Source organism: Antechinus flavipes, chromosome 2, assembly GCF_016432865.1.
Source record: "Antechinus flavipes isolate AdamAnt ecotype Samford, QLD, Australia chromosome 2, AdamAnt_v2, whole genome shotgun sequence".
NCBI lineage: Eukaryota > Metazoa > Chordata > Mammalia > Dasyuromorphia > Dasyuridae > Antechinus > Antechinus flavipes.
The window spans coordinates 633,908,744-633,933,489 of record NC_067399.1 but is presented as its reverse complement, the minus strand read 5'-3'; the positions used below and the strand labels follow the sequence as shown (position 1 = coordinate 633,933,489).

The following is a 24,746-nucleotide window of genomic DNA, read 5'->3' as shown; positions in this document are numbered from 1 at the left end:
TCAAGTATATTGGAATGGACTTTGGTTGAAAGAGCTCGCATAAATGCTTACATAATAAAGCTTAATAAATATTTGTTGATGGATGCATTAAAAAGAGCACTGGCCTTGTAGCCAGGAGGATCCGCCTTGGATATTTAATAGCTAAGTGATCATGGACAAAACACTTAATCTCTCTGAACCTCAGTTTCTTCATCAGTAAAATGAGCAATAAATGTCAGTGGCCTTTCAGAATTTTTACTCAAGGGGGAAAATGAGATAATATTTGTGAAATGCTGTACAACCCTAAAAGTGTTGTATAAATGCAATCCATGTTCATTTTAAGAATCCAAGTAGTCCCGTTTGTGCTTGATTTTTATCTCCCTATTTGTAATTATAATCAAAGGCAGAAAACTTTCTTTTTGAGGTTGTATTTTCTCTTCAAATCTCTCAGGCTCAACTTATCTGGAGTTTTTGTTTCTGTTGAATAAAAACACTAAGTATAAAGAAAATGTACACTAGAGGTTGTGTGTGTATTTGTGTGCATGATACTGCCAGATCAATGCATTGTTACCTGTACGATTTTAGCATACACTGTTAATTCAGATCAAATCACTTTATAAATATGAATTTATATTCACATATATAAATATAAAAATGTTCACACTTGTTCTCACCATGACACAGGTTTGACATATTGTTTACTGGTTCCTTCATTTATCTCAGCTTTTATAATTCTTACAAATAAAATTATTTAATTCTTAGCTTCTTTTGTGAAAAGATTCTGGAGACAAGCTGACATCACGAACCTCAGCAAAGAAGAGGGTGAAACACATTGTATTTCTGCCTTTGTAGTCATGCTGTTGTTTCTCTCTCTCTCTCTCTCTCTCTCTCTCTCTCTCTCTCTCTCTCTCTCTCTCTCTCTCTGTTTCTCTCTCTTTCTCTGTCTCTGTCTCTCTTGCCTTCACTTAAACACCCTTTTTAAAAGGGTAAAAAGATCAATACTCCTCTGGCGCTGAGTTAATGCTGACATGTAAAGATCTTCATTTTCACTGCAAACTTGAAGGGGATCCTGGAAGAAAAGGGAACTGCTCTCTAAAGGATGACAAGAACTTTTTTTTTTTTTTTTTGGTGTGGACAAAACAGCTTTTCTAGAAACTCTAGGATCTCCAGTGAAACAGCTCTTCAGAGTTACCAATTAGCCTCCAATCAGTCACAGAATTAGCCTGTCTGAATGAGGAGCTCTAACATCCCCCACTAACTGCATATGGCTTGAGCTGCTCATTAATTCTTTAAAGGTAAGGGTGGGGGAGGAAGAATAGCCTACAAAGCTGGAGCCTTTTAACCATGGAAGCTCAGCCCAAAGATTAGTGTTTTGTGGATTCTCAGCCCTGAGAGTGACCTTAGAGATCATCTCATATGACCCCACCTGTTTTAATGTATGTGGAAACTGAAGTTGGGCTAGATAGGGACTTTCCCGATGTCACCCACCTAGCCAGGATGACAAATCTAGCTTTTCCCTGGAGATGTTTCCAGGCTTTTCATTACATATTAGACCTTTTGCTCTCACTCGAACCTAAATTATCTTTCTTTTGTTCTTTTATGCGATATGATGCAGTACTTTAATTTGGGACAGGAAAAGCTCCCTGAAGATCCAAGTGAATTAGCAAATAAGGTTAAGAACTCCTGGGGATTTTTTTTTTGTCATATATGCCTTATGTACAAATATGTGAATTGACATGGCTATGAAATAACACAGAGATACAGACATTCCTAGAGAATATGGTACCATCCAGGGCAGCATAGGGTGGGTACCAACATATCCCGGGACCATCTATTACTATTTTTCTTTTTCTTCCTGCCAGGGGAAGGAACGGATGGAATTGGAGGATTATGTGGTTATGTGAGTGGTCACCTGGAGCATAGATGGAGAGCAGGCTTCCAGAGAGTCAGGAAGAACTGTTTCCAAGTCTTGTCTTTGACACATACAGCTTTAGAGTCATGAACAAGTCATTTAACTTCAGTGTGCCAGATAATTCTTTAAGACTAACACTGCATTCAGAGAGCTGCATCTATGGAGGGGACTTCCATGCTGGGAGTTCTCTACACCAGTGAAATCGTGTATTTTGACCTCATTTTTCTGGGTTTGGAGCAGGAAGATCTGAATTTGAATCAGTTTCAAAGATTTCCAAACCTTATACAAGTTATTCAATTTCTCTTTGCCTTAAGTTTTCTCAATTGTTAAATGGGGATAATAATAGCAGCTACTTCATAGGGTTGTTTTGGAGTTCAGTAAGATAATATTTAACAAAAAATGGTGACTACATAAATGTTTATTCCCTTTTCTTCCTCTTTGCTCCTCTTCCCCCAAAAGTGGGTGTGACATGTAATTGAATGTTCACAAGGTATGTGTATTCTTGGAGTAGTTTTATAAAAATAGAGCAATTTTCAGGGAATGTACCGAGCACTCTGAGTAAAGGCCTATTTTTCATAACAAAATCAGAATTTGCAGTTGGCTTCTGTCCCTTCTGAGGCAAAGGAGACATGTTATGCTTATTCAGCAGAAAGTGCTGATGAATGATCAAAAAAGCTATGATTTGGGGAGCTGTTTTCATTTTATTTGTGACATAAAATATTTGAAAGAGTAGAAAATAACCTTTCCAATTGCAGCCCTCAACATGGAAGGCATGGGTACTGGACTGTCTGAATATTCTTGGTTGACTCAAATAACCCTAAACCCCTTTTCCCAAATTCAGGAATTGATAAACTCCCCTGGGTCATAAAGACTTGGTTTGTTATCAGTCATTGGTCTAATGTTTTTTCTGTCCTCCTTTTTGCTTTTCTTCTTTTGTTCTTAAGATGATGAATTTCTTGCCTACTTCTGATTGTTTTTAAGTTTAAAGTGCCTAGTTCTATCTGAGCTTTGGTTGTTCTATGGAAAAATTCCTACTATTCATGACAGACCAATAGCTAATGTGACAATGGACTCTACCTTTCCTCTGGTGTTTGAGATTGACGATCGAACAACAGCCAGCTTCTATCACTGAATTTTAAGGAAAATATTTTCCTTTGTCAAAATATTACTCAATGTACTATGCTCCGCATTAAGGCAAAGTGGGCCGAGTTGACTGGGATGAGGAACTTAGAGTCCTGGATAGAGGGCTACTTCTGTGATCTCAGCCTCCTGGTAGAAGAGAGATCAAAGTGGAGTGGGCGTCTAGGACAGAGTGCACGCTCATGATGGCCCTTCACGTCAGGCGGACAGTTCCAGAATAGACCATCAGAATTGCTTAATTATGTACTGGCTTTGTAATTATTCATCTCCTCTTGAGCAAAAAGCACACTTGTCATTTTGGGGGGATATAATTATTTAAACCTGAAAACCCTACTGGTTATGAAATATAGATGAGATTTCTCTGCAAACTCTTTAATCTACAGATATTTCTAGATGGAGGAGCCATGAGGAGACTGGGGAAGAATAAAAGAACAGTGACTTATTTTACACTAGAGAGGAGTGCGTGTGTCTCCTTATTTATGATTTTGTATAGGTGTCTTTTGGCATCATAGCACAGGTAAGTTTGAGTAGAACTACATTGTGGTGGAGAGATCTGGGTCAAAGTGCTGGCTGTGACCCATAGTGGCTGTTTGGGAAATATAGTGTATTTGGGGAAATGAGTTCACATTCCTGAAACCTACTTTCCTCATTTTTAAAATGGAGACAAGGCTATTGCTACTATCTCACTACTTTATGCTGAGGAGAATCACTTAGCAGATCTTTAAGTATTTTCAGCAGGTGAATTATAATTTTTGTTGCTGTTTGGTCATCTCAGTTGTACCTGGTACTTTGTGATCCCAGAGATACTGGGTTTGCCATTTCCTTCTCCAGCTTATTTTATAGATGAGGAAACTAAGGCAAACAGTTAAATGACTTGCCCAGGGTCAGACGCCTAGTAAGTGTCTGATGCTGGATTCAAATTCAGGAAGATGAATCTTCCTGATTCCATATCCAGGGCTCTGTTGCACCAATTATTACTTAACATTGCTCTATAATCATTAACTAGAACTAGAAGAGACTAGAGAGATCATAAAATATAGCATCTTCATTTTATGGCTGAGGAAATTGAATTTCAGACATTTGAAATGGCTTAGGTACTACAAGTAATAAGCAGCAGAAATAGGATTTGAACACAGATCTTTTGGGATTGGGTTCAAACTAGAACTCCAAATTGAGGCTTCTTTTCACTGTACTGTTTTCTAATATGCTCTTTTTTTAAATACTGGGTCAACTTTTCATGTACCCATTTAAAAATGCAAGAATAGGTATCAAATACAAAATTGGCAAGATTGCACAGGTGGAAGGCTTCAAGAAAGATAGGAAATAACTGTTGCATGGAGGCCAGAATCTTTAGCCTACTGTTGCAACAATAAGAAAACCAGCTATGGTGAACTGAGAAAGCAAGGGCACAAATATAGGCTAGCATTTGGAAATGAGAGGGTACAAAGGATAGTATAAACCATTGTTGGAAGCCAGGATAGTATAGTAACCCTATTAGTCTTTAGCAAAGTCCTTTAGTATTTACTCCAGTAGCTGAGATATCTCTTTCTTGTTGTTCTGAGAGACAAATGGATTAAGTGGGAGTAAGATTAGTGCTTTCTTTGAGATGAACAGAGGAATAAGTAACAGAGATTTGTAAATGGCTTCTAGGAACATTAATAATTTAATTCTATGCTATTGTTTATTATGCTTTTTCATTAGCTATCTTATCATTGAATTTGTATTCATCTGGTTTGGTTTTGAAAAGAAACATTGAAGGGGGCTCATGGTCAGTGAGTTTAAATAACCTCCCAAATGATAGGTACTTGAGGAAATCTAAGAAGTGGGAGAGGGGGTTGGACTCTGGGGCTACACTTAGAAAATGGAAAGAATGGTTAATGGAAAAGGGCTAAGTACCTACTGAAAAAACTTTAGTCTCTTGTCAACTGTATGATTTTGATCCTGACATACTTGGCTAAAGGTTTAACAAACTTACACACTTTTAGCTATTTGATGTCCTTTCCTTTTGAATTTGTACACAGGCATTACACCCACTTAATAGAATGCCAAAAAAACAGACATTCTTTTTGTTCCTGTTTTACTGAGTTTACTAGTTAGGATAAATTAGAAAAAAACTTAGAATATGGTTTTAGGGAAACAAAGCTACATTTTATGGCAGATTGAGTTTCATGTGATAAGAATAATTGATTTTATTTATCTTTATGTCTCAACATTTCACATCCCTTGCACAGTCTTTGGCACATAGCAGGTGCTTAATTTTTTTCAACTGCAAATAAGTCAATCTTTTTAAATATCTGTTACAAAAAGTCTGTGTCATTCATCATCAGATGATCCTCACATGGCTTTTGAAAAATCCCAGACACGCATATCTGGCATTAAGCCTGTCTATTATACAAAAATCTAGATTTTCAGGGAAAAAAAGATTAATTAATAGTTGAATGGACCCTTTGACAAGGTTTGGTGAAGCCTGTAAAGCCCTTCTCAAAATAATGTTTTTAAATGCATAAAATATATAAGATTATGAAGGTAAACAATTTTATTAAAATCATTCTCAAAGTATTTTCTAAAAAGTTCACAGATTTGAGAAATGACTACTATATATCAATTATATATTCTTAATTGGCTGACTAAATACAATCAGCTGCCATCATCTATTCTTCTAATGCTATAGGATTTCTAAAAAGGCAGGTTCAGTGTCTCTTTGAGTCTGCCATGAGACCTCTTGCTTCTGGCTAATAAGTATTTCTAGAAAGGAGAGTTGTTAGCACATAGTCAGAAGTTGAATGCTCCTTTCCCCATGCTTTATTTGAGAAGCCCTTCCTTTTTCATGGATTTCCCTTTAACATCTCTGCCTCTCTTCTACATCAGTCATGATTTGAGAAATAATAAAGAAAAAAAAAGAAAAAAAATTTAACTTTCCTGCCATTGATCCATATTATATTTTTTGTCTGTGCCATAAAATCACCACTTTAATTTATATTCTATTGTCATATATCATTAAGTTTATTAAATTGTGATTTAGGCTCAAGTTTTCAATTCAATTTTATCATTTTAATGAATTTTTGTCATATATAAAGTCCTAGAATAGGCACCAAGGGGAGAAAACATATATAAATAATTCACAGCCCTGTCCTTAAAACATTCACAATCTAGTAAGAGAGATAGGATACATAGACAAGTAAGTATCATACAAAGTACAAAGGAGGCAAAAATAAAATATTATGAAAATTTATAGAAGGGAAAAATCATTACTAGCTAGGACAACCAGGAAACATTTTAATATGCTTTATGAATTTGATGATACAGAAGACAGAAGGTCAAGTTGTATCCCTTCCTATTTTGTTAGCAAAATAAAGTAACATATTGGTACAATTCAGTTATCTATGCCCCACCTATTAAAAGTAATTGAGTAGAGAAGGTAATTAACACTAAACAAAGAAAACTTTGAGTGCATACAAAATTGGTTAAAGACATTAATATTTTTATCATGTACACTTACCACATCATCACAAAATTAAAAACAAATTTCACTATTTATAGGCAAGAATTTCATATTGTTCTTTGTCAAGCGTATACTGAGCTCATGTCAAAAACCCAGATATTGCTGACAAAATGAGTTGGGCAATCATAGAATAATATCTTCAACCCTAATCCTAAATAGATGAAATACAATATGAAATTAAAGAGTATATGAAAAGGGAAAAGTTGAAGATTCTGAGGTCATTGACAAATATTACTTAATGAAAACTCTATAAATTATACTTAATAATGAAACAGATGACAAAAGCAGCAGCATTGATCTCAAATGATTATGAAAAAAAAAGGCATCCTTAGATTGGAATTTTGGGAAAAAAAAAAAAAAAGCCGGGGCAGCTAGGTGGTGCAGTGAATAGAGCACTAGCCCTGAAGTCAGAAGGACCTGAGTTCAAATCTGACCTCAGACACTTAACTGTGAACTTGGGCAAGTCACTTAGCCCCAATTACCTCAGCCAAAAGAAAGAAAGAAAAGCCGTAAGCTGGGCAAAATGAATCAAAACTAACAGACCAGTTACGTTAAAATGGAATAATTTAGAAAAGTTTTAACTAGTTATTTCAACCAGCCTGTATTTGGAACATATTCTTTCCCAATATTTGAAAGTCTAATAATGATTCAGGAGCCAAATCAAACATAGTATACGACAGCTATGGCCACAGTAAAAATCAAATAAGGAAATGTAGTTATCAAGTAATATCCCTAAATACAAGCATCAAATACCACAGTAGCAGAAGAGACTTGAGAGAGATATTGAACATCTTTAAACACATCTTATTCATATGAATAACAAGATATAGAACTAGATATTTTCTCTAGTTTTCATTAACTTTTAGTTTTCCAGAAGTGTATTCCCAAGTCCTCTATGTAAAATCATAGCATAATCTTAGTCAACAATCTCTTGAGAAGGAAATGTTTAAAAATGAAAGACTTCTGTGACTTTGTGGAAATGAAGGATTTTGGAGGAGCAATTCAGGTCAAAGTCATTATTACCACTGGAAATTACAGAATAGTTATCCTAAAGAGCTTGAACTGAGTAACTAATATGGAATATGCAAAGTTATGTTAAAACTATACATAAGTGGAAAAAAAGTAAGCCCTTCTAAAATACTGAACTAGATGTGACAAGTGGCTAAAACTATACTTCAAATATTGACTATCATTTATAAACCGACAAAGGATAATTCACCATAAGTATGGGCCTTGAAATATTAGCAAGAATTCAATCATTATATTATGCTGGGCACAGAATATTATTCCAAACAAACTATTGCCCAAAATCTTTTAGATATTACATTTATTCATAAAGCAAAAAGCCTACTGTCAACAAACTCAAAGACAACTTTTTTAGTAGATATTGACATTCCAGATATTTATGACTTCCAAAATATATGGAATGAAAATATTTCAAAATGTTTGGACTTAATAACATAATTCCAAACCATATAGAAACAGGATAAGATACATGCTATCTCTATGGTCCTATATACAATCATAATTAAACCAAGGAATATTTCAGTGAGCGTATGGAGCAGGAGTTGGAAAACTATAACTCATGAGTCAAATCTGATTCATAACTTGTTTTCGTATGGCCCTGAGCTAAGAATAACCTAGTTTATAAGTCAAACAAAAACAGGTGGCAAACCAGATTTGGCCTGTGGGCCATAGTTTACTAACTCCCTGCTATAGAGGATGAGCTTACATTCTAATATTCAACTCCAAAAAGCAACTTTGCTCAATTACAGATTTAACTACAAAAAAGTTATTTTCTCTACCTGTGCAAGAAAAATCTTATACATATTAAATATATATGTGAATGTATATAAAAAAGGATGGAAACTTGACCCAGGATGATTGCAATGTGAAGTTTATTGAATGATTTCATAACTATTGATTAAAAAACATAATTAGATAATGCTTTATATACAATATGCACTTTGATCCTCAGAATAACCTATGAGATAGCATAAAACTTCTGGTAGATGTTGAGTGGGAATGTTTGTGAGTCATTTTCATAATGAAATATGTAATATAAATAGTGGTATATTCATTTTATAGATAAAAAGACTGAAGCTTATAAAAAAAATTGGCTAGATTCTCTTGGGTAGTAAATGGCTCATCCTCAAATTGAGACCTATTTTTTTGACTTGAATCCCAGTGCTTGTTCTCTCACACCATGTTGGCTTCCATTTTTATTTTATAGTTTGAAAATTAACAAGCAGGTTGTGAGATTTCTGTTAAATATAGAGATCATAGAGATCATAGAGAATGGTAGAGATTATTCAGTTCATTCACTCAGCATATCTTTAGCACCTACTGTATAAGAGACACTGTGGTGGGATTGGTCCATGATGATACATTATGAAAAAATTGTTATGAAACTACAAACACCAGCTAAATACCTAGACATGTGGCTTTGTGAAGCTAAAGGAAAATGGTTTTTTGCTTCATTTTTCAGTTGTCATAGAGAACTTTGGAGTCAGGTAGATATATCATCGAAGGATGTAAATCATGTCCAGAATCTATTCCCAGTCATTTTATAGCTGATATTGAAGAAGAAAGAAGATTTAGATTTCCTTTGACAAATAGAGATTATGAGAATAGTGATAATGCAGGTGTTGAAAAATCTATATCCCTTTTTCAGCTTCACTTTTGTTCTTATATTTCCTTGCACACTTATAAGAGAACTTCAATTATTGGTTTTCTTTTTTAGTATCCTAATTATGGCTAATAATACATTGAATTTCATATTGTAGGAGAAATGTTATCAAAAAGCTTCTAGTTTTGCTTCTTTTTGTAGTGAATCTATATATCTTGAGAATAAACATTAAAGAATAGGGTTAAGTCTCTTTTTTCTTTTGAGAGGTTGGGTTCAAGCTTCTCTTTGGGTGGTAGTAGGGGTGTGGGTTATGAAGTCACTTCTGCAGAATAAGCATTACAATTTATTGAAAAAAATCATGAAGCAGAATGAGATAATTTATCTAAAGCACTTTACTTTGAAGGTTTCTTCAAGGTCCATATAAATGTAAGCTGAACAAACCATACCCTAAGGTCTCTTTCAGCTCTAAAATTGTGATTTTATTTGATTTAACACAATAAATTATTTTAATAGAGTGACAGCATGTCATGGTGGATAGGTTCCTGAACTTGGAGTCAAGAAAACGTGGTTCGTGTCCTGCTTCAGACGCCCAAACAAGTCACTTAAGCTCTCGATGCCTCAGTTTTTTCATTTGTAAAATGAAAGGTTTAGATTTTAATGTCCTCTAAGAGCCCTTACATTTTTATTATTTATGAGTCAATGACCCCAAGTATATTAATACATAATCTTGACTTGGTATAGGTTTGATGAGTTTTGTTGTTGATAAAGGCAGTGATGATGATGATGATAGTGATCTAAAGTTACCAAAAAGAGTGATAAAAGTTCTTATTCTACCACTTTGTCCTGAATTTGTCCCCCAAAGAACAGAATAGTTCAGAAAATCTTCCAGAAAGTACTAATAAAAGAAAATGGAGGCTCTAGCCTGAGAGGGAATGGGATCTAGAACTGACTTCTTCTCCCCAGTTGTCTAGGAAAAAATAAGTTATAATAGCTTTAAAAGAAGCATCAATATATATCATCTTTTAAGGAGCCCTGTTGAACAATGTGTCATTTGCATTTAAAAGATTCCCTTAATGTATACTTATAGAGCAGATCATGAAGCCCTCTGGTTTCAGTATTCTAGCTCTTGAAGAGTCAAGGTTATATAGATGTAATGGTTCTTAACTAGACCATGAAAAGTTTCAAAATAGGCATTCATGTGAGAGTAATGGTCATGATGGGTCTTAATGGCTTCTTGTGGTAGTAACCTTATATTATCACCATTTGGTTTTCCTGGGTCACTGTAGCAGAGGGTTTGATGGGATTTTAATTTCACAATTTAAAAAAATCTACTTATGGGAAAGGAGGTGAACAAAAAATCAGTTAGCTAAGAAAATGGAAAAAGGGAACCAAGCTGAGGTGGTGGTGATATGTAGTTGTATTAGGCAAGGATAAATTTGATTTAAAGCTTTCATTGTGGGGAAATTCAAAACTGATAGAACAACAGGATCTCACACATATGGCTTAGCCTGGCTTCTGGCCATAGAGTGAACTCACTTCCCAGCTGGGAGAGCCTTGATGAGTATCGGATGGCATGTAATTAAAAAACATTTTTTTAAAAATGTTTTTTCTCCATCTTGTTGGGGTTTAAACAAGGTGATTTTGTGTGAATCACTAGATGGGAAGTATATATTAGAAATAGAGAACATCCCCAACTGAGCCATCCAGGGAATGGAAACCAAAGAGCAAAATACTGATTCACATTTGAAGGGAGACTCATTGGTAATATCTATATCACTACTCCTTTTACTGATCTTATTCTGTTTTTTTTTTTTAATCCTCTGAATTATTTAATGCTTAGCAGGGTCTTTTTTCCAGGAGAGCAGGAGCCATCTTGGAAGCAGTAAGATGGAATAAGTTGACGTCAAGTGTTTTAGACAGTCATTGGGCATTTTGACCTTTTATAAGAAAGAAAAGGTTCAGAGTAGTGAAGAGTCTAGTGGGAGAGCTATTTCAATAGGATTCCACACTATCGGGGAAAATGTGATGCATTGGTTTAAATCAGAATTCTTTTACATATTATCACACTAACATCATTTTGCTATTCAGAATTCTCCCAGCTAAGGAAGACTAATGAAATGAGGAAGATGCGTGTTATTTGGACGTACTTATTTTTGTTACCTTCTCCCTTCAAACTTAATGCTACTCATGGTGTGAAGATAGTTAAAAAAAAAAAAAGAAAAAATCTAAACTCCATAATGAAGTTAAGTAACACAAGGAATAATTTTTGATCCTTATTATGTGGATGGTCTCTGTTGTTCTAAAATTCCCAACAGCACATGTTCAAGCCAACTTTTGTTCTTCCCGGTCGCATAGATACATAGTTCTCAGTAAAGATTGAGAGATGAAAATCTTACTCATTTGTCTTAATGAATTTGACCTAAATATTTGTGGTTCTGGAACATACATAGACCCAAGCAAAGTCAGGGAGTATGTGTCATCTACTCACTCTGCCAGTGGGTGTTAACTTACAAGATTTCCCAAGAATAAAGATAGGATTGATCTCTATGTGTATATTTATTTTGTAGTTAAAGTTTATAAATGTGAATATATATATACCTTGATTACATTTTTGGATGCTGAGCATATGGTAGGATGTGTTGGTTCCCTTCATCCCAGTGCCAAGAGAAGCTTTACAATGTTTGTAGGACTGTAGTACATACACACATACCTATATTGCTCCAAACATAGAATGTTTCTCTAAAATAAGATCTCTTTAAAAGGAAAATGCATATGACTCACAAGCTGAGACTGAATGTGAGCGTGTGTTTACGTGAAACTGTGAACACATCAATGGGAGTCTTCTCTCCATGGGTGCAGAATACACCTTGTTCATCTAAGACTTATGCTTAACCTACCATAAATTTCTTTAGAATGGACTCACTCAATCAATTAATCAATCAACAATTATTAAGCACTAACTGTTTTCTAGATACTAAGATAAGCTTGATATACAAAACCAAGCAGTCACTATTCTCATTGAGATTCCATCCTAGTGGGGCATAATACACGTTCATGTTTGTGTTGTGTATATACACATAATCACTGGAGGAATCAGGAGATTTTGTGGAGAAAATGATCATTGGATTAGGTTTTGGGCAATTAAATGGCATAGTATTTAGAGATCTGCACCTGAGTCAAATGGTATTGGAGGGAGGGGAGAATGGAACCCAACTACTCTGCTAAGGAGTTTGCAAATATTCTCTCATTTGATCCTCAGAACAATTCTACAAGGTGGATGCAATTTTAATATTGAGGAAACTGAGTCAAGCAGAAGTTAAGTGGTCTAGTCCAAAACTAGGATCTGAGACTGTATTTGAACCAGTCTTTTTATTTCCAAGCTCAATACTCTATCCACTGTTCCATCTAGATATGTGGTACAATGGGTAGAAGCAAATTAGATATTTGTAAAGCACTGTGCGAATCTTAAAGTACCATGTAAATGCCATTGTTATTAATCATTATTGGAACACTGGAATTGCAAGAAGCAGTGGTAAGAAGGAAATATATTCCAAGCATGAGGACCATCGATACAAAGAAAGACATGAAAATGGAAGAAGGTATGTTGTGTATGTGGATCAGTGAATAGTCCAGCCTAGCTGGAATTTAGAGGCAAGGAAGGAAATGAAGTGTGAGAAGGAATGGAAAGATAGGAAAGGGATAAATTATGAAAAAAATTAAATATCAACAGTCATTTGGTTAGTGAGCACTAATTAAACTTTATGTGTAAGGCCTTATGATAAGTACTTGGGATATAAAAAAAGGAATTAAAAAATAGGGTTTTTGCTGTAAAGGAGTTTGCATTCCCTTGGGTCAATCAACATACAAACAACTAGGTGCATCTAAGGTAAATGAAAGGTCATCGAAGAGAGTAAAAAACTAGTCAGGAGATGAGGAGATAGTGTCCTCTCTGACACTGGGAAAGGCCTCCTGAAAAAGGTGGGATTTGAACTGTGTGAAGAAACCAGGGAATTTGGAAATCTGAGCATCTTAGATCTTGAAGGCAAGCAAGGACTAGTCATGGGATTGGGGAATGGCCAGTGTCACTGAATTGGAAAGTGTGTGGAGGGGAGCAAAGAGTAAGAATCCTGCAAAGGTAAGAAGGGGCAATGTTGTGAAGGGCTTTCAGTGCCAAATAAAGAATTTTATGTTTGATCCTGACAGTTAAAGAGACCCATTTGGAATTTATTGAGTAGGAGAATTATACAATCATACTCAAGATCTTCCTTTAGGTAACATCATACTGTTACAATGGTAGCATATGGCCTTTCTATCTATTTTTCCTTCCTCTACTTGAGTGACTGGCCGACTTCCTTTTATGGTCATATATCTTTATAATGTTATCTTTTTATGCTACACTGAGTGAAGAATGCCTATTGTCCAGAAAAGAGACTTTTAATCATTTTTTGTTCTGTGCATCCCTTTGGCAGTCAATCTGACAAAGCCTACAGGCAGGGCCCTTTTCAGAATAATGTTTTCAAGCACATAAAATAAAAGACATAGAATTACAAAGGAAACCAATTATATTGAAGCAAAATTATCAGAATAGATGTTTTTAAAAGTTCATGCACCCCAGATTAAGAACCCTTGTTCCAAAGGATGATGTGCTGTTGTACAGACAGCCCAGTGGACGGTCCATCAGTACAGAGTCTTTGAATAAATAACTGCACACTTTAGAGGGACAATCTGCTGGGCATTGAATAGTAGAACAATAACAGGATGAACTGAATTTGGGAAATTGTTTCGTGCTTTCAGTGTCATCAAGTAATGCAAAAGCAGTGCTAAAACAAAATTGCATCATTCTTTTACATCCATATTATTCAGGTGCTATTATATGGCAGTGAATCTTTGGGACCATAACCATCAAAGAATCAAAAGTGGGGGTCACCCAGAGGGCATTGGAAAGATTCATGGTGGGTGTAACCAGGCGACAGCCTATTACCAAGGATAAATACACTGGAAAATAATCATATACATTAAAATATATTTACTGTAAAAATCATTTATGTTTCTTTCAATTAAAATTAAATTTCATTCTTGCCATCTTCCCTCCCTTTTTCTTTGTTGTTACTGTTCCCCTCTTACTGAGTGTGACTGCAGATCACATGCATATTTTTGTATGTAGAGATTTTGTTGAGATCTACAGCTATGAAGCTATCAGACTTCTAGAAACTCTACTTATCTTCCAGAAAACCAAAATGAACTCTTTGGATAAAAGAATAGGAAAGGTAAGAATAAAGAAATAAACTGAGCCAAGATGAATTAGAAAAGTGCAGACAAATAATTGTTAAAAATTATTCTCTGGTCTATAGAAAGTACTTTGAATCTAGAGTATGTTTGATGATGAGAATCCTTCCTATCTGGCAGTTACCCAGATCCCCACCGTTTTAATTTTTCTTAAATTATCTTCCCCCTCTACCATCCATCTTCCAGTATTGTATAAATAGAAGGAAGATAATCCCTGTGATGGGAAGTGGGGAAGATCCTTAATATCCTCTTCCATCTCATTGCTTGCTGTTCTATCCAGAGCTATCCAAAGTGGCAGAATGACCATGGTCTTCTGAGTGTTGGCTAAATCCATGACTCTTAGTTTTCACATCCCTCTGCTTCTAATGATATGAGAGTCAGTTAATGATCGAGCATTTATTAAGTACTATAGATGTGCAAGACACTGTGATAAGCAATAGTTTTATTTTAAAAATCGCAAAAATATGATCCCTCATCTCAAGAAGTTCACACTTATTGACTGTGAGACGGACAATATGCAAACAATTATAAATATTAAGACTCTATGTGGTGCAAATGGAAGAGAATATCAGGAATGGGTAAGTTTTTGTTCAGGAGGGGGCTTTAAGCCAAGTCTTAAAGGAAGTCAGGAAAAGCAGGAGGTAATTGAGAGGAGAAGAGCATTAGGGCGTTCCCAACATGGTGGGAAGTCAGTGAAAATGAGATGAGCTGTCACATTCAAGCAATGGGAAGGTGGGGAAGACCCCTAATATCTTCTTCCATCTCATTGCTTGGTGTTCTATCCAGAGCTATCCAAAATATCAGAATGACCATGGTCGTCTGAGTGTTGGAGAGCAGAGTTTGTCAAGCAACATTTATTAAGCCCCTACTATATGCCAGGGACTGTGGAGAGGAATAAGTTATAAGAAGTTATAAGAAGACTAAAAGAATAAGAAAAACCCAGATTGTGAAGGGGTTTAAAGGTAAAACAGGATTTTACATTTACTCCTGGAGGAACAGGGAATCAGGGTGGCAACTGTGCTCGGCTTCCCCACGTGAACTTCATCTCTTACAATAGCACTGTCGTTGTCCCAGTGAGCAGGCAAAGGGGGGACCCCAGAAAGTATCAGGATTCGCCACACTTGAGTTAGCTGGTTTGCTCTGAGAACCCAGAAGTGATGCTACCATAAGCTTATTTGCTTTTCAGTTTTGTGCAGTGGGGTTTCGTGCAATTACAGACAGGGTGCCATCAGTGAGGCAAAGGTGCTCTGCAATTAGGGCTCCCTTGGATGCTAATTTAACTAAGTTCAGAGCTTTTGTCACTGATCGCAATTATATACAGCTTTTTACCAAGTATATTTTAAAGACAGTTTTATTTTTCATATGCATTTTTAAATATGGCAGTAAATTTTGAGCTACATTACCTGAATTAGAACTCATTATTTCTTTTCAGTTCGGGAAACTAATGCTCTTCATAGGAGTCAAGGCTATAGTTTTTTTTTTTTTTTTCCTTTAAGTAGAATTAAGCAGAGCTCTTTTCATTCCCATATAAACTTGTTCATCATGACTGTTTTAACTGAAGGTTAAAATTTAGAATCAATCCCCTATGATTGTTGATAATTATCATTTAATTTTTGAGATTTTGAACCTCTCCTAGACTTTGCTTTGTTTATCTTTCCAAACAAATGCCAAAAAAAACCCTCTAACATATATCTTTTCATTTGTTCTTTCACTAGAAAATGATGGTTTTCAGTTACTGTTTTAGAAAGCTTTAAAATCTGAAATCCAAATTAGAGATTAGTGCTATCCTAGTATGCTGAGGATGATATACTCTGATAGACCATTAAAGATCATTTAATCTAATTCCATTTTACACGTAAGGAAACTGAGATCCATGTGGGAAAAATATTTATTCAATGTCCCAAAGATAGTGGCAAGACATGTATTTAAGCCAGGTCCCTTAACTCCAAATCTAACTCACTTCCTATCGTTCAAAGAGGACCTAGTTAACCAGTTTTTATTGTCTCAGCGAGCCATCCGGTGGGCAGAGGATAGTTTCACCATCAGCTCTGGTCAGCCCTGATCTGAGGGAGTGTATTAATCACAAATGCTGGCAGAACTTTGATGACATATCTACCAGCTTTTATGTGACTACAGAAACTATAATACTACAGTGGTCTTGAATTCAGTCTCTTTGTTCGGCAATTCCTTTTTTGTGTTCTTTGTCCAGGACCAGCACATATCCGCTATTATTACCTGATAATTTTGGCTCCAGAAGGAACTTGGCAAAAAAAAAAAAAAAAATGGCATTTGTGGTGAAGGATGAGTAGTATTTCATAGATACTGTTAATCAGAAAATGTCTCACTAACTTTATTGACAAAGGGGATCAGAAGAGAAAGGAATAGCAACCAGTGTGGTCAGGGGCATGAATCAGGAAATATGGAGTTAACTCTATGCATAAAAATGAAGGGAAAGGAATACCCTGGAGCGTAGTGAGAACCTATGGATCTGATAAGAATTGGTGAGGAAGGCTTCAGAACTGGGACCAATTTGGATAAAGAAAATATGGAGTAGAAAGCTAGCTTATAAGTTCTTTCTTTAAGCTTAAACATCTTAATTTTTCTATAATTCTTCTGGCAAACTTTGCTCTCTCAATTTAGGAAATCAAATCCAGGATCTAGTTTCCTTGATTTGACCTTAGATTGAACATGACTTGCCTTGTAATAAGTGGGAAAAAATGGGAATGAAGTTTGGGCTTGGGGTTCAGAGGATTGCTTTAATGAAAAATTATCTCATCATCCAAAGGGACTTGGTCTAGAGAGGAAAGGTTAATATTATTGGGTTGTTTGCAAATTTAAAACTAAACAACACATGCAAAAATCATATGCCAAAGGACTAAATGTTACAGTAAAGAAATAAGATTTTTTTGAAAATCTGTTTTAGTTCAGCTTAATGTAAAAAAAAAGTCTAATTTCTGCAGTCATTCTAATTCAGTCATGGACTGTTTTAGAAAGGATCAAATTACAAATTATGTCTTTCTTGTGTTCAGAAAAGTCTTAGCACCAACTTGCATCTTTCCTATATGCCAAAAATCCATGCATCAATCTGACCCTTGTGAAATGCATTTACTTAGGTTAAAATAAATAAGGAAGAGAAGTTTGGGATGGAAAAACAAGACATTTTCTGCTCCACTCCCCATCCTCCCCTTTCCCACCCCATTCCTTTGCACATTATATGACTAAATGTGCAACTTTGTCCACATAACTGCTACAAACAGTTCACTGTGTAGGCCAAATGCTCTCTAATGCAGTAAAATTAAGAAATAATATGCTTTGAAAGTGATTTATGAGTGTGGTTAAACTGCCAGATTTACAAAGAAATAGTTCAGATCTTGGGAAGCCTCAGGAGTCACGTCAAAAATGAATTTGACCATGATTTAAACTGCTACTTTTCTTACATGACATTTAATATGTGTACTTTGGAGGCCCATATGTCTTTAATAAAATAGCATTAAGTTTTAAATATGATATGAATGCAGCCAGTTTCTAAATTCATAACCTTTTCCACAACTCCAAAATGCTAACCAATAAGGGAGTCACACATGCAATAAAATATAAACCTTAGAAAATAGCTTTTTATTAAAATGGTTAGACACTTGGCAGCTGGATTGCAATGTAATAAATACTTTTAGCTAGCATGGGTTTATCAGTTGTTGTTTACTCTGCAAGCAACTGGGACCAGACAACTAATTATAACCTTGGCCCCAAAAGGCATCTGAGTTCCACTTTCTCAGCTATGTCCTCATTTGGTAGCCCAGGGAGAAAGGGCAGTGTAGTGAGAAAACTCCAGAGTAAGGAGATATGAGTTCTAATCCTACTTCTCCCAACAACTAGCCAGATGAATATGTATGAGCTATTTAACATTTCTTAGGTCTCAGTTTCCTTATCTGTAAAGTAAGGGGATATCAATTACTCTTAAGGGCTTTCTTTAAGTCCTTGACTGTGCTTGGGAAACTTGATTTTTTTTTTTTTAATCAGAAGTACAGGGACTTTCATGCTGGAGCATGGACAGGCCAGTTCTTGCCTTGTTCATCTCTCCGCTCTGGAAAGGAGTGAACATGTCAGAAACGATACGAAGACATATGTGGTATGGATAGGATTTGAGTGGTATTGGTGGCCAACATCAGTTAGCATTTCCCAGATATGGGAGTGGGACATGAGAAGCTGGTTTTTTACTGCCTTTTAGGTTGCCATTTTATATCAAGTGTGTGTTAGCCTTGTAAGGAGCACTGTATCACAATAAAAGGTCTTTTAGTGCCTTTTTAGAAAAAAAAAAAAAAAGATCTCTCTGTAGAGTGTTTTTGAAATAGAACTTACTGATCCCTTAGTTTTTCAATTCTTAGAGCTAAACTTTTTTCTTCAGGGCCACAAATTAAACCTCTATGAACCTATGTTGTCACTTGTTATTTCCCCATACTTACTGGACTACTGGACAATCTTACAAACTGATATAAGAAAGAAATCCTAATTTTTACTGCTGTCAATAGAGATTTCTACTCTGGCTCAGGGAGTGGGGAAAGGTTTACATACAAGAAAACACTAGACCACGGGGTCAGGATACAAATTTCTAGGGAGTCTCATAATGTTGAGGAAAGGGGAGATAGAATGCAACATAATGGAAGGAGGCATCTTCTTGAAAGGGTTTTCCAACACCTTATTGGTTGTCCCAGTTCTGGAAAGAAATATTGTTATCTTGCTCACCATCTTACAAAGTGTGCATTGAGCTGCTCCATTGTGGTCCTCTGGAATTATGGGTTCCCCAGAGCATCTAGAAAATTATTAACAGCATGTAATCCTGCACAGTATGAATGCGCCTTTAGTCTGTTAGCCAAATCTTTGTATAATACCAATCATTCTACCTATAAAAGCACAAATATGTTATTGTTCTTAATCAGCAATTTAATGCAGCTATGGGGAGGAGAACAAGAGAAAAGAAGATTACAAGCTCGCTGATCGTGCTTTTATTTCTCTTAAATCTATCCACACTTCTCAGGGGTTGTACTTGTTTAAAGAATGTGTGCAACAGTGCAGGCTGTGTGATTTGGAAAGCAAATCAAACTCAATGTGGATTTTCAATGTGTGCTGTTTTTAAAGGATTTCATGCATTTATTTTAAATATACATTTCTTCCTGAGAAGGCCTAAACCTATAATCTTTTTCTTGTTTCATTACTTTTGGGGTGGGGGAAAGGGGCGACTTAATTTTGGTATGGAAGGTTCACATTAACATCTGCCACCCTCTCGTGAGGTATTATTCACAGCAGAGCTATTAAGGCTAATTATTTTCTGGTTTTATCAAAGGGGAATATTTGAGCTGACAAAAAAAATGCATTTATTGGGAAGAAAAATGGCCTGTTTAAATAAGAAAGGGCTCATTATTGGTACTTTCTTACTCACTGATTTTAGCTTGTACAATGGGAGGGGTCTCATGCCCCACAGAACTCTGAAATGGAGAAGAGGTCTGCTTTGACAGAAATGTCATGCATCTATGGAAAGAACTGTCCATTCTCACGGCCGTGCACCCTTACCATATTATGACTACTTCCCCTTTCAGTGTCTAGCTCTTGGGCTAATCCATTCAGAGTTGAAAGGGACCCTAGTCCAATCCCTCATTTTATGGATGGGGAAACTCATGCCTAGAGAAATGAAATGGCTTGTCTGAAGTCACCTGGGCAATGGAATTAGAATTTGGACCCAATAATTCTGGCTTCAGATGCAGTGATTTCTCTACTTCTTATTTGCTAGATTTCCATGATTCCTGCCAGAAAGCCTTAGATTAGAATCCCTAGGAAGGGTAAGATAACCTAAAAATCTCAAACCCATAGCATAGAAAGAACATTTGCGTAGGAACCAGATTTCTACTTCTGACTCTGCCATTCAGATGAATTTTATTTTATTTTTAAATTTTTTTATATTTTAATTTATTTTTAAATTTTAAAAATATTTTATTTAGTTATTTATATTTTACACACATGTATATATACATATATAAATATATATATGTACATATTAATCAAGAGTCATTTATTAAAGGCTTATTCTGTGTCTAACCCTATGTTAACTTCTAGGGAAATCAAGGACAGCAAAAACACTCTGATGATAACTGCACCTCATTTTCCCCTTCTGTAAGATAAAAGAATTGAATTAGATGATCTCTAAGATTTCTCCTTGCTCCAAAACAATGTTATTTTATGACTAGAGTCCCAACCCTCTTTGGCTCTGAGACTCTATGGGCTGATCTTTCTGGTTTGTTTCTCTGAGTTCCCATAAAGACACTAAGTGGTCTCAGTCTCTATCCTCCAAAACTGGGTCTCTTATGGACCTATTAGCAGTCTTGAAGACACTGCAGTTGCATAAAATGAGACCTATGAGTTTAGCATGAGCTCAATTGGAATTTATATCAGAGTTTGTATACTTTTTGACTTGGGCATTTGCCCTTAGACTGATCTGTTCCTTTCTTGGTCTGGTATATTCGCTGGTGTCCATCACAACTTCTCCCTCTGAAAGGTTGATTATATCAAGAAATAAAAATGCCTCTGATTTATGCATTGTTATATGGTTTTCAAACCGCTTTCATCCACTTTTTTTTTTTTTTTACAGATAATCTGTTTATTTATTTTTTTAAAAGCTTTTTTTCCCCCAAAACATATGCAAGGATAATTTTTCAACACTGACACTTGCATAACCTTGGGTTTCTGATTTTCCCCTCCTTCCCCCAATCCTGTCCCCTAAATGGCAAGCAATCCAATATATGTTATACATATTAAATATATATGTGGATATATATATATATTTAATATGTATAACATATATTGTTTCTTTTACCTGTTACTTCTTCACATTTCCACTAAATAGAATGTGGTCTCCCTGGTCTGAAATTTTGGGGAGCAGGGGCTGCTTTGTTTTTGGCTTTATATCCTGGGCATTGAGCACAGAGCCTGGCACTCAGTAGGTGCTTCGTGCATCAATGATGCTCCTTCAGAAGAGGTGGTGATGAAATAAATTACTTTGATCCTGCCTGACTTCTGTTCCCTTTTCCTGTCCGAAGGTCACTATCATTCATGTGTACTATTTCACAATCAAATGCAAGAGGCCTATCTTATGTCCCCAGGAGTGGAAAGAAAAGCAAGGATGTTTAGTTAGTAGCCAAAGGGTCCCCAACCTGCTGTTTGAGCTCAGTGCTGACTTTACAATTTGAGGCTGAAATTTGTGCTTTCCTCTGAACTGTGTATGACCCCATAAACCTTTCCCCAGACTCCTCTTGGGTTGCGCTGGGAATGATGCTGGTTCTTGGGGTTTTAGCTTGCAGAAGTTCACACATGAAAACCATCCATTTTGTGCTATGCAGGGCTGGCCCATGCTTCCTCCAAACCAGGCCCCTGGGGGCAAATTGGACCTGGGGGTTGTCAGAGATGCACCAGTTGCCCCTCCAAGGAGATCCACAGGCTGGAAGTCCTTTCAAGGGAAACATCTTAGCTCATTGGTATTCAAAAACAAGGTCCTTATCAGGACAGAGTCTTGAGATGAAGGGTAGATAAATAGAGATTGTCAAGGCAGAAGAAAACCTATCCATATGCAGCCATTCTATAGCCCTTCTCTTATAGGACTCTCTCTCTCTCTCTCTCTCTCTCTCTCTCTCTCTCTCTCTCTCTCTCTCTCATATATTCACAGGAATATATATATGCATTTATATTATATATATGCATTTATATTATATATAGTGCATACATGTGTACATATGCACATATTCCATCAAATTCACTAACCATCATGAGGAACCTGGTGGAAGCTAATAGTCTTTCTTATTTTTTAATGAATGGTTCTGTCATTAAGGCTTCGTGGTTTCAGGGGTCCTCAAACTTTTTAAATAGGGGGCCAGTTCACTGTCCCTCAGACTGTTGGAGGGCCAGACTATAGTAAAAACAAAAACTTTGTTTTGTGGGCCTTTAAATAAAGAAATTTCATAACCCTGGGTAAGGGGGATAAACATCCTCAGCTGCTGTATCTGGCCCACAGGCTGTAGTTTGAGGATCCCTGTTAGGTGCTCCCCACATAGAGACAATGAAGAAAAGGAAATTTGGACCCAGTTGGAATTATGGGACAAGAATTACTTGAGGTCACCTTGATCTCAGGAAATCCAACCTGCTTTGAGCTTGATGAAGTGAGGAGTTATATGGATGAAAAGGGGAACCTTCAAGATGAAGGTAAGCTGATGAAACAGCAACAACAATCAACTCTCTAAAATGTACCAGGTCTATCTTGAGCACAGGTGGAAGTCAAAGTACAGGTGAAGTCAGAAACTAGATCAACTCCAAGCATGTCCATCTCAGTTCATCCGAATGGAGCTTGGGTCTTCCCCCTAAATTCCCATTTCTCCTAATTTATGCATGTATCTTGGTGGCTTTACCATGTCATTTACTCAAGATTATGATTTTTGTCTTCTTGCTCTTCTCTAAGTCATATAATCCATGTGACATTATTTTGATCCCTGATTCAATCTGGGATTACTTGGATATGAATTCTTTTCTTCATTCCTAGAATCATGGGATTATAATTTAAAGAATCTTTGAAGACCTCTAGTCTAAAATCCTTAACTTTTAGATGAGGAAATTTGGCTCCAGGTAGGTTAGACGGCCCTTGCAAAGTCCCTCAGATGGCGAGTAATACAAATCTATTGCCCTTTCTCCTTTATTTAATTTCTAATATATATACACATAGACTATTTCATAGTCTCCTGACTGGTTATTCAGCCTCTAGCTGATCCCTGTCCCAATTCAACTATGGAACCACTAACTTGAGTAATTTCCTAAACACATTACTATAATCCTGTAACTGAAAAATTTCCAATGGCTTCCCATTGCCTACTGAATAAAAATAACCTTTTTCTGACATTTAAGACCTGCTCTAGTCTGATTCTATCCTACCTGTCCAAGCTAGTCTCATTCTTCTCTTCATAATACCGTCCCCATTCTAATCAGGTTATAATGTTCTCTGCCCCACCTTTCCCCAATTCTTGTTCTGTCCTCTCCCATGACCATGTTTTTGCTAGCACTCTTCCCCCTGGTCCCTTTCCCCCTCATCCCTCCCACCATCATGGGCAAAATATATTCTTTCTTTCTTTCTTCCTGTCTCTGTGTTAAAGTATCTCATTTCCACAAAGGCCTAATTCAGGTGCTATGTCCTCCATGAGGATTTGCTTGACCTACCCTAAGGGAAAGTGATTTCTTCTTCAGATTTGTTACAGCACATTTTTTGGACCTCTCTTTTGTAGTTTTCTCAATCTCCCATTTATCACAGTTGTTGGGTGTGTGTGTGTGTGTGTGTGTGTGTGTGTGTGTGTGTGTGTGCTATTTAAAGGTAGGAGACTGAGAAGAAAAAAATTGGGAAGCAAACAACTGGTTGAGAAGAATGATGCTTGAGATCAGCCTGAGAGCCTGTTTTTGGAACAGGATTGAAAATATTGGAATGATAGTTTCTAGAGAATTGCATCTACTGGGCAAAACTCTGCATAAATTCTTATCTTTGTATACCTGGAGTCTAGCAACATCTTCTGACACTATGTTTCTCCTTGAAAAACAATCCCTTTTAAAGATGTGTAGACCCAGTTAAGGTGAAAGAGCACTGACTAAAAGTCATTTTATCAGTGTACTAGTCTAGGTCTTATCACGAATTTCCTGTATAACCTTGGGAAGATATTTTGCTTCTGTAGGCCTTAATTTATTCTTCCACCTTCTGTCCTTTATTATCATTCGGATTTATGTAGCATTTTAGCATTTGTAACAACCACCAAAAAAAACTTGAAAAGTATGTGTAAATAAATCTCAAAGGTCCTTTCTACTCTCAAGATTTTATGACATAAAATACAACATAGATTCAAAGGACACACCACCCATCACAAATAAAGAGCATATTCAAATCGACTATTGCCAAGAGCTATTACATAAAGAAGCCTTGGGGATTGGTCAAGTAATACCTCAGTCAACCTAGGCCCTTAGGACAAAGACTTTCCGTATTAATATGAGAACACATTCTCTAACTAACTATCCAAACACAATAACACAAATAGTTTATACGCATATGTATACATATATTAACATTTATATATGCATGTTATATATAACATGTAATATATGCATTTTAAAATATTATTGGTTTTGTTATTATTTTTAACTCGATTTGTGATTTCATGAATATAGGGTATATGAAGTAAGAAATTTACTCCACTATTATAGGTCAATTCTTTTACTGTAACTTATGAACT

At 36.0% G+C, this 24,746-nt stretch overlaps 1 protein-coding gene across 1 annotated transcript in view; it reads left to right on the top strand.

The window, feature by feature from the left end:
• The window catches only part of LRMDA (leucine rich melanocyte differentiation associated), a 1,322,797-nt gene that overhangs the window by 770,679 nt on the left and 527,372 nt on the right, over positions 1–24,746 (top strand). The window lies entirely within an intron of this gene.